The sequence below is a fragment of the Bison bison genome, unplaced genomic scaffold, assembly GCF_000754665.1.
Source record: "Bison bison bison isolate TAMUID 2011002044 unplaced genomic scaffold, Bison_UMD1.0 scf7180017864244, whole genome shotgun sequence".
NCBI classification, from domain to species: Eukaryota; Metazoa; Chordata; class Mammalia; order Artiodactyla; family Bovidae; genus Bison; species Bison bison.
The window spans coordinates 365,163-373,426 of NW_011494816.1; the positions used below are offsets into that span (position 1 = coordinate 365,163).

At 44.0% G+C, this 8,264-nt stretch overlaps 1 pseudogene; it reads left to right on the top strand.

Annotated features, from left to right (window-relative positions):
* The window catches only part of LOC104993787, an 89,105-nt pseudogene extending 81,295 nt beyond the window's left edge, over positions 1 to 7,810 (top strand).
* Positions 7,811 to 8,264: the final 454 nt, after the last annotated feature.

Below are 8,264 nucleotides of genomic sequence, written 5' to 3' on the forward strand. Positions count from 1 at the left end.
ATGGTTGTTGAGGGGATGAAATGGAATAGAGGATGGAAACCTTGTCTTCCATGCCTCTTTGCTCCCTTGATCACATCACGCTCTTTTCTGCCCTTTTACCTGTTTCCCTCAGCGGGAAGGTTCTACCTCAGTTTAGTTGTTTAGCCCCTCCTGTCTTCTAGGACCCCCTTGAGGTCACTTCTCAGGACAGCTCTCCCTGACACCTCAGACCCAAGTACCTTGTATCACAAAGGCTCATAGTCGTTGGCATTTCTTTTACACCAGACTCAATGACCTTGAACATCAAGCAGGTCATGACATCTTTGCCAGCCAACTGTAAGATCAAGGACATCGATCTCTCTTGTTCAATGCTGTATCTCCAACTAACTCACAGGGTCTGGCACACAGCAGGTACTCAGTAAACATCTACTGAATGAATGCATAGATAAACAAGTAAATGAGAACTCAGTGATGATGGATATTACTAGTGATACTATAACCTCAGCCCACCACTTACTACCTATATGACTTAGTTGCATCACCTGTAAAATGAGCAGAGTGAATATTCAGAATGACCCTGCAAAATAGCTATTGACTTAATGTAGATAAAATGTTTATCTCATAGTGTTAAAAATGGAGTTAAACATGTCCAAAATGGAGTCATCTGTGCGAAGCCCCATGTCTTGATTTGGTGCACCAAACCAAGACTTAACTTACAGTTTTGGTTCTCCCAGAAGTAGAACCTCAGTCAATCAGAAATTACCTGACCAGCTCTAAGTAGGTAATCTGCCTGATATGCCCCTACCAGGTATAACTTCCTTGTTCCTGCTCCCTTCTGCCTGTAAGCCTTTCGTTTCATACAACTCTTGGAGTTCATTTCCATCTGCCAGATTGGATGCTGTCTGGTTCAAAATGATTTTCGCTTAAATAAATTCAAAAGTTTTAACATGCCTCAGTCTATATTTAAACAGGAGGGAATCACCAACTGACAGTGACTCTTCTCATCATAAGGACAAAGGGGAACTAGGGCCTCTTCTTCAGAACCCAAAAGGATCCTTTCCCCATGTTTCCAAAGGTCAGAAGAATGCTGTGATCCTCACCCCTGTATAACCTAGCACTCTCCAGGAGAGCTTGAAAGGAAAAAGATGCCCTTGGCCATGCCTAGTCTGCTGCCTTGACAACCGAGGCTGCCTCAGCATGGGGGCTACTGCAAATCTGCATGCTCCTGCTCCCGACCAGAGCAGAGAGGCAGACAGGGGATCATTGCCAATGGCTTCGTGCAGATTCATCATTTCAAATCCTCATTCTTAACATGTGTTTTCGATCGCACGCAAAACATGGCTTTCTGGTTTCCATTACCTTTGTTTCATTTTAGAATATAATGTTTTTTATAGCCTTGGGAAGGGAGGGAGTTGCAAGCAAGCCAGTAGGAGTGTGAGTATATGCTTTTTATGTTTCCATCAGAAGAAAGAGGGATGAGAGAGCCAAGAAACCAGCGATGGCAGGCTTGCCTCTGACTCCTTCAAGTCAATCACTGATTCCCCAGACATTTATTCAGCACCTACTCTGTGCTCAGAGAGAGAGGATAAAAAGATGACCCCCATGTGGTCCCTGCAGTCTAGTAATTTGCAACTGAATGAAGCAAACTGGCTCACAGCACCACAATAGGAGACAGATTTTTCTTCTGGAAGGGAAGGGGAGGAAGTGGAGAGGGAGGAGAGGAAGGGAAAAAAAAAAAGAAGAATGAAGGAAGGGAAAGGTAGGAAGGGAAGGAGAGAAGAAAGGATGAAGGCAGAGTGCAGTAGGGGAAGGAAAGAAACTAACATGTATTTATGACTTCCTGTGTTCCAGGCACTGGGCTAAGTACCTTACATCTTGTATTCTATTTACTCCTCATAACAGCCTTCCAAGGCAAGTTCATTTACCATTTTACAGAAGAGAAAACAGAGACTAATATGATGCCCAAGGTTTCATAGCTGGTAGAACAATCTGAAGGTGTTTCACAGGCTCTGGAGCTGGTGGTGCCAGCCCAGCTCTGCTGTTCAGACTGGAGCCTCCTTGAGTGCACAAGGCGCCCACAGCCTGAGAACCTCTGGCTCCTTGAAGTTCTCCCACAAACACAGAAGGCTAGAATCGATGGAACTTAGAAATCATTAATCCAACCCACAGGAGGAGAAGCCGAGATCCAGAAACAGGTGGTGGTCACTTGCCTGGGGTCCTGTGGAAGGTTCATAGAAGATCTGGGGTCCGGTCCTTCCCACCAGAGCCCACGGGGAAGTCAGCAATGCCAACAGCATGGCATTTAATTGTTTCCAGACCATGGAAGATTGCAGTCCACCCTCCTCACTCTGTCCCATTCTGGCTCAAGCATTCCCAGGTCTGCTGAGCAGAAAGGTTTGTTTTGGCAGAAAGCTGGGTGCTGTCCAGCTCGATAATCACCCGTGTTAACACACCATTATGTGTGTCGTTAACAGACTTGGCAACTGGGATTTCACTTTTTTTTTTCATTTTCTTTTTATTTTCAAAAAATAAAAAAATAAAATGCAACCCCCATGTGTGAATCAGAAGGACCAGTCACACAGGTGCATGTTGACTCTGCCTGGAAAAGGAGGCTTTTCCAAAAGCAGGTCTTTCTGCCTAGGACAGAGATTACAGCTTTGCTTTTGAAGGAGACGCTGTCTGTCATCAGGAGTGGGATTTGCCACTCATAGCCGGGGCCCCCACGTCCAGTCTTTCCTCCCATGCCTTACCAGCACCTTCTCTATACCAGCCTAGCTGATAGAATGGAAAAGGTAAGGACTATGAGCTCAGACAGACTTGAGATTAAAGACTGGCTTCATTACCTTGTGGCTTGTGAGGACTTAATTGAGATTTAACCTCTCTGAACTTCAGTTTCCCCATCTAGAAAATGGAGTAACAATAAGATATCATATATCGTCCTTCCCTCCATTTATGTCGCGCTCAGAAACTTACCGATTTTAAAAAAGAAAGAAAAACATTTAAAAATAATATTGTACTCCTATAATTTGGCAGGCCTTGTTCTAAGTACTTCGAATAGAAAGATAAATCAGATACAGATCTTGCCTTCCAAAAGTTTACAAAAGGCTCACAGGGGAGCTAAAGAAATTTAATCATTATTCCACAAATACACACTAAGCCAATGTTAACCCATTTCCAATGCTAACACCCTGGTCCAAATCACATGTTCACTCGCCTTGACCCCTGCAGTCACCCAACCAGCCTTGGGTTTCCTCCCTTGCTCCTTTACAGTCTGTTCTCAACAGAGCAGCCAGCATGAGCCCTTAAAATACCAGTAAGATCATGTCACTCTGCTGTTCACAACCTCTCAGTGGCTTCCTTAAATTCAGGGAGAAAACAACTTAAGTACTTAGACTGACCTAGAATGTCCTAGGATCCAGGCCCCTCATGTCTCACTGCCCACCTCGTTCACTCTGCCTCTGCCCCACCGGTCTGTCTGCTTGCTATTCACTGAGCGCTCTTGGAAGCTCCCACTTCCAATTCTTCATTCTTCCCAGAGATCGGAGGTCCCCTAGGTATCTGCACCTTCCATCACTTCACTCAGGCTGCCGCTCAAATGTCACCTCATCAGAGAGACACTAGATTCACACGAGCATCCGGGTGTCTGCCTTGTCCTTACTCTGTTTTACTTTCCTCCATAGACTTATCGCTTCCTGAATGATTGTGTTTATCAATTTGTTTGTTTTCTGCTCTTCTCATCAGAACACAAACTCGCAAAGGGCAGAGATTTCGGAGCAGCACCCTTCTCATACTATGTCCTTGATAAACATCTATTGGGTAGAAAAATGATACAAAACAAAACATACTACCTAACAGACAACTGCACCAAGCAGTAGAGAGACCAAATGGACAGACAGACGCCACCTTTCCTAGTCTGAGTGGGGAGGACGACAGAGGGAGCTCCATGGGTCTTCTGAGGAGGTACTTGACCCAGCTGTGGAAGGTCGGAATCAGGGAATTCTTTCAGAAGGAAAATATCTCTAAACCTGGCCTTAAAGAATGAGTTAGGGTACAGAGAAAAATAGGAAAGTTGGAGATAGGGGAAGGGTATTTCAGATAGAGGAAACAATATGAGAAAAGGAATACAGGAAAGAAACAGGTTGGCATGTTTTGAGACCCACAAAGATTTCAGTTTTGCAGAAGCTATACCTGTGTGTGTGTGTGTGTGTGTGTGTGTGTGTGTGTGTGTGTGTGTGTGTGTGTGTTGGAGGAGGTATAGAATAAAAAGAGATGGAGCTGGAGATACAGAAAGGAATGGTTCGTGGAAGGATGTCTATGTCAGTTGAAGATATGTGATCTTATCTTACCGGCTAGGGAAAGCCATTGAAGAAGAGTGTCAGGGTCAGATTAGGGTTTTAGAAAGATCTTCTGACCAGAGGATAGAAGACAGAATCAGGGGATCTCAGGGTGAGAATAACAGAGGTGAGTTAGCTAGAATTAAAAAAATTGTTTTGCTTTCTGTAACTTCAGCTATCATCTAAAGAGGACAGATCCCACTAAATGGGAACAAGATCTTATTTCAGCTAAGACTTTCTATAATTTGGGTTATATAGTTTTGCGGACAAGATCTGGAGAGAGCTAAATTCTCTGTGTCATATGAGGAAAGAATTTGGAGTTTCCCCAAAGGATCTCAATGGGAAAAAATAGGAGCAAAGGAAAAAAAAACCAGTAAGACAATGTGATGTTAACTACTGAGCAGAGAAAATTTTCTATAGAAAAACCCAGTAGCAATGGAGTGTTTTAAAAAACAAGAGCTTGTAATTTGTGGTTTTAAGTTGCTTGCTAATTAATGAGGGTAGTAGTATAAGTATGCCTGCCATCAGTGAAATAAAACAAACAAAATGGACAAAGCACAGAAGGCAACAGTTTTCTAGCACTGGAAAAAAGGCAGCACAAGGCCAGGATGCCAGCAAGGAGGGGAGTTCACAAGGTGAGCCCGGAAAGTGCCCAGCTCTCTGTCTGGGGGGATTCCCCCACTGCAGAGCAGAGAGCCAGCGTGTGCCCACAACATGATAGTTCTAATGAGCTGAGGAGGTCAAAATCAGAGCTCAGAACAGCTGGAACGGCTGGAACTGTGAGGAAAAGCAGAGAGGAGTGAACTGCACAGACAGGGGTCTCCAGAAGGTGTGGAGGGAGGCCTATAAAGTCCTGAGCTGAAAGCTAGGCTATACTCAGAGACAGAGTAGCTACAACAGAGCGGAGAACAAAACAGATACTGAAAGTTAAGCAGTGCTAGAGAACAGTTCAGCCAGGGGAGGGAAATCTTGTTCACACCCAGGTCTCCAGCTGAGACATGAAGATCATGACAGTGTAAGAGTCAGGACCACACCCTAGAGTCAGGCATGCTCTTGATAGTCACTGGCCATTAGAACTTCTGCAATGATGTTAATGTTACTTGACTGGTCCAAAATGATAACCATGAGCTGCAGGCAGTTATCAAGCACTCAAAATATGACTAGTACAACTAAGGAAATGAGTTTGTAATTTATTTCATTTCACTTTATAAATTTAAACAGCTACATGTGGCTGTCATATTTTGCAGAACACCTTTGGTCCCACCAAAATAAAAAGCCCTAAATCCAAGCCCTCACAATATCCACAATAGACAAAGATTTGGAGGTTGGCCCCATCAAGTTAGAGTTGCTTGAGAAAAACGGGCTTTCCACAGATTCTCCATATCAAAACCTACAGTCAAGGTGATGCTGCTGCTTCTGCTGCTAAGTTGCTTCAGTCGTGTCTGACTCTGTGCAACCCCATAGATGGCAGCCCACCAGGCTCCCTCGTCCCTGGGATTCTCCAGGCAAGAACACTGGAGTGGGTTGCCATTGCCTTCTCCAATGCATGAAAGCAAAAAGTGAAAGTGAAGTCGCTCAGTCATGTCCAACTCTTAGCGACCCCATGGACTGCAACCCACCAGGCTCCTCCGTCCATGGGATTTTCCAGGCAAGAGTACTGGAGTGGGGTGCCATTGACAGTCAAGGTGATGAGCCAGTCTAAATAGATTTATTCTGACAAGCTAAAGAGGCATATTGTTGGCTTTAGAGCAACAACTAAGAAGCAATAAGAAGTACTGATGAGAAGCCAAATAGAGGAAATAAAATGGAATTCCAAAAATATGTATAATTAGGAAAGGAAAGTATCATTAGAGAAACAATCCCCAAAAAAACAAACAAATGAAAACAAATAGCAAAATGATCATCTTAAACCTAAAATATTTATAATCTTAGTAAATGTAAAACTCCTCAATTAAAAAAAAAAAACAAAACAGAATGACAGACTAGATTAAAAAGCAAGATTCAAGAATATTCTCTCTATAAGTGATGCACTTTAAATTTCAAAACACAAATATGTTGAAAGTATATAGGTGAAAAACACATATTATGAGTTATGGGCTGAATTGTAGCCTCCCCCACAAATATGTGTTTCCCTGGTAGCTCAGATGGTAAAGAATCTGCCTGCAATGAAGGAGACCTAAGTTCTATCCCTGGGTCGGGAAGGTCCCTTGGAGAAGGAAATGGCTACCCACTCCAATATTCTTGACCGGAGAATTCCATGAACAGAGGAGCCTGGAGAGCTACAGTCCACAGGGTCACAAAGAGTCGGACACGACTGAGTGACTGACACATATACACACACAGCACAAATATACATGTTTCAGCCCTAATGCCCAGTGTGGCTATCTTTGGAGATAGCAATTTTAGGGGGGCGGGGGTGGCTTTTAAGGCTAAATAAGGTCCTAATCCAATAGGACTGGTATCTCTGTTTTCACCTTTTTTATCCTTTTCTTATGTGGAAAGGAACTATTAATACTTAATCAAGGGGCAGCGCTGACACAGCACGGGCCACGCAGGACACAGTCTGGCTCCCAACCAGTGTCTTCCAGGTTGCAGAAAGGTTGCAAGAAAGGATATGTGCACTCTGCCCCGAAGACCTCAAGTGTAGTGTCCTGTACTTCGCACAGTCAGAGAATATAGCTGCTCATGAAAACTGTTTGCTGTATTCCTTGGCAGTTGTGGAAAGTGAGGACCATGACCCATATAATAATGATAGAAATTTTGACGTGGAATCAGTAAAGAAAGAAATCAAGACAGGAAGGAAGTTGAAATGCACGCTTTGTGAGAAAACAGGAGCTACGGTGGGATGTGACTTAAAATCCTATTTCAAGAATTACCACTTTTTCTATGCCAAGAATGACCACACTATTCTAGCTGATGGACTTAAAGGAATTTATAAAGTGTTTTGCCAACAACATGCTGACCCTCAAAATGATCTACCATCAGTAAAGCCTTTGTCTGATGTCTTCCATTCTCACTACAGTGAGCGGACCAAACCAAGACAAGCCTACTTTTCAGGAGTGAAAACAAAGAGGAAGGAGATCACCTCTCTCAACAGGCAGTCCTGTACAGCCACCTGAAGAATGGCCCTGAAGAAGGAAAAGGATGGCAGACACACCGGCGAAATTGTGAACGCTGCTTTTCTTAAGAAATGTAAAGAAACAGAACTTCTTGACGCTTTACTTGAAGAAATATTAGACAAACTTCATTTGATTCAGGAAAGACTCACGGATGAGACTACTTCAAAATCAGACTGTGAAGAAATCAGACTTCACTTTTTGACTGGAGATTGTTTGAAGACACACTTGCAAATTTTCAAGCAGCAATAGAGAGTCAAATTTGTGAATCTGAAGAGAGGTGGTGGCAGCTGATGGAAGAGATTGAGCTACCCCAGGACTTAAACCTTGTACTCCCAGCTTCAGTCAAGTTCCACTTCAGATTCTTCTCTGTCTTCTTAAGAAGGACCATTTCCTGAGCCAGGAATCGAGCATAGCTGCAAACAGGGTGAAATCTGGAGAATAGTCTGTGAGAGCCACACACCTTCAGCACCAGGCCCCTGAGGTCTCTGTGATCCCTGCCTGCTCTTACCTGTTCTTGCTGATGGGCATCCGATGCTGTTTACTGACTTCCCCTCCTTACTGTCATCTCACTTCTACCTCTCCCCCGCTAGTAAAATGTTTCTCCGAGTCTACTTCAATAAATTAGACCATGCCTCCCATGGCTCTAAAAATCCTTTGGTGGCCTCCTCCCCTCCCCCACTCCAGTGAGCTAAGTGGATTCCAGGTGCTCCCACCCCAGGGCCTTTGCTTGTCCTGCTGTGAGGTCATCATCGAAATCTGCTCATACCTTTTCCATCCGAGAGAGTCCTTTCCCCTCGCACCTCTTCTCGGTGTAAGCCACTGTATCACACAT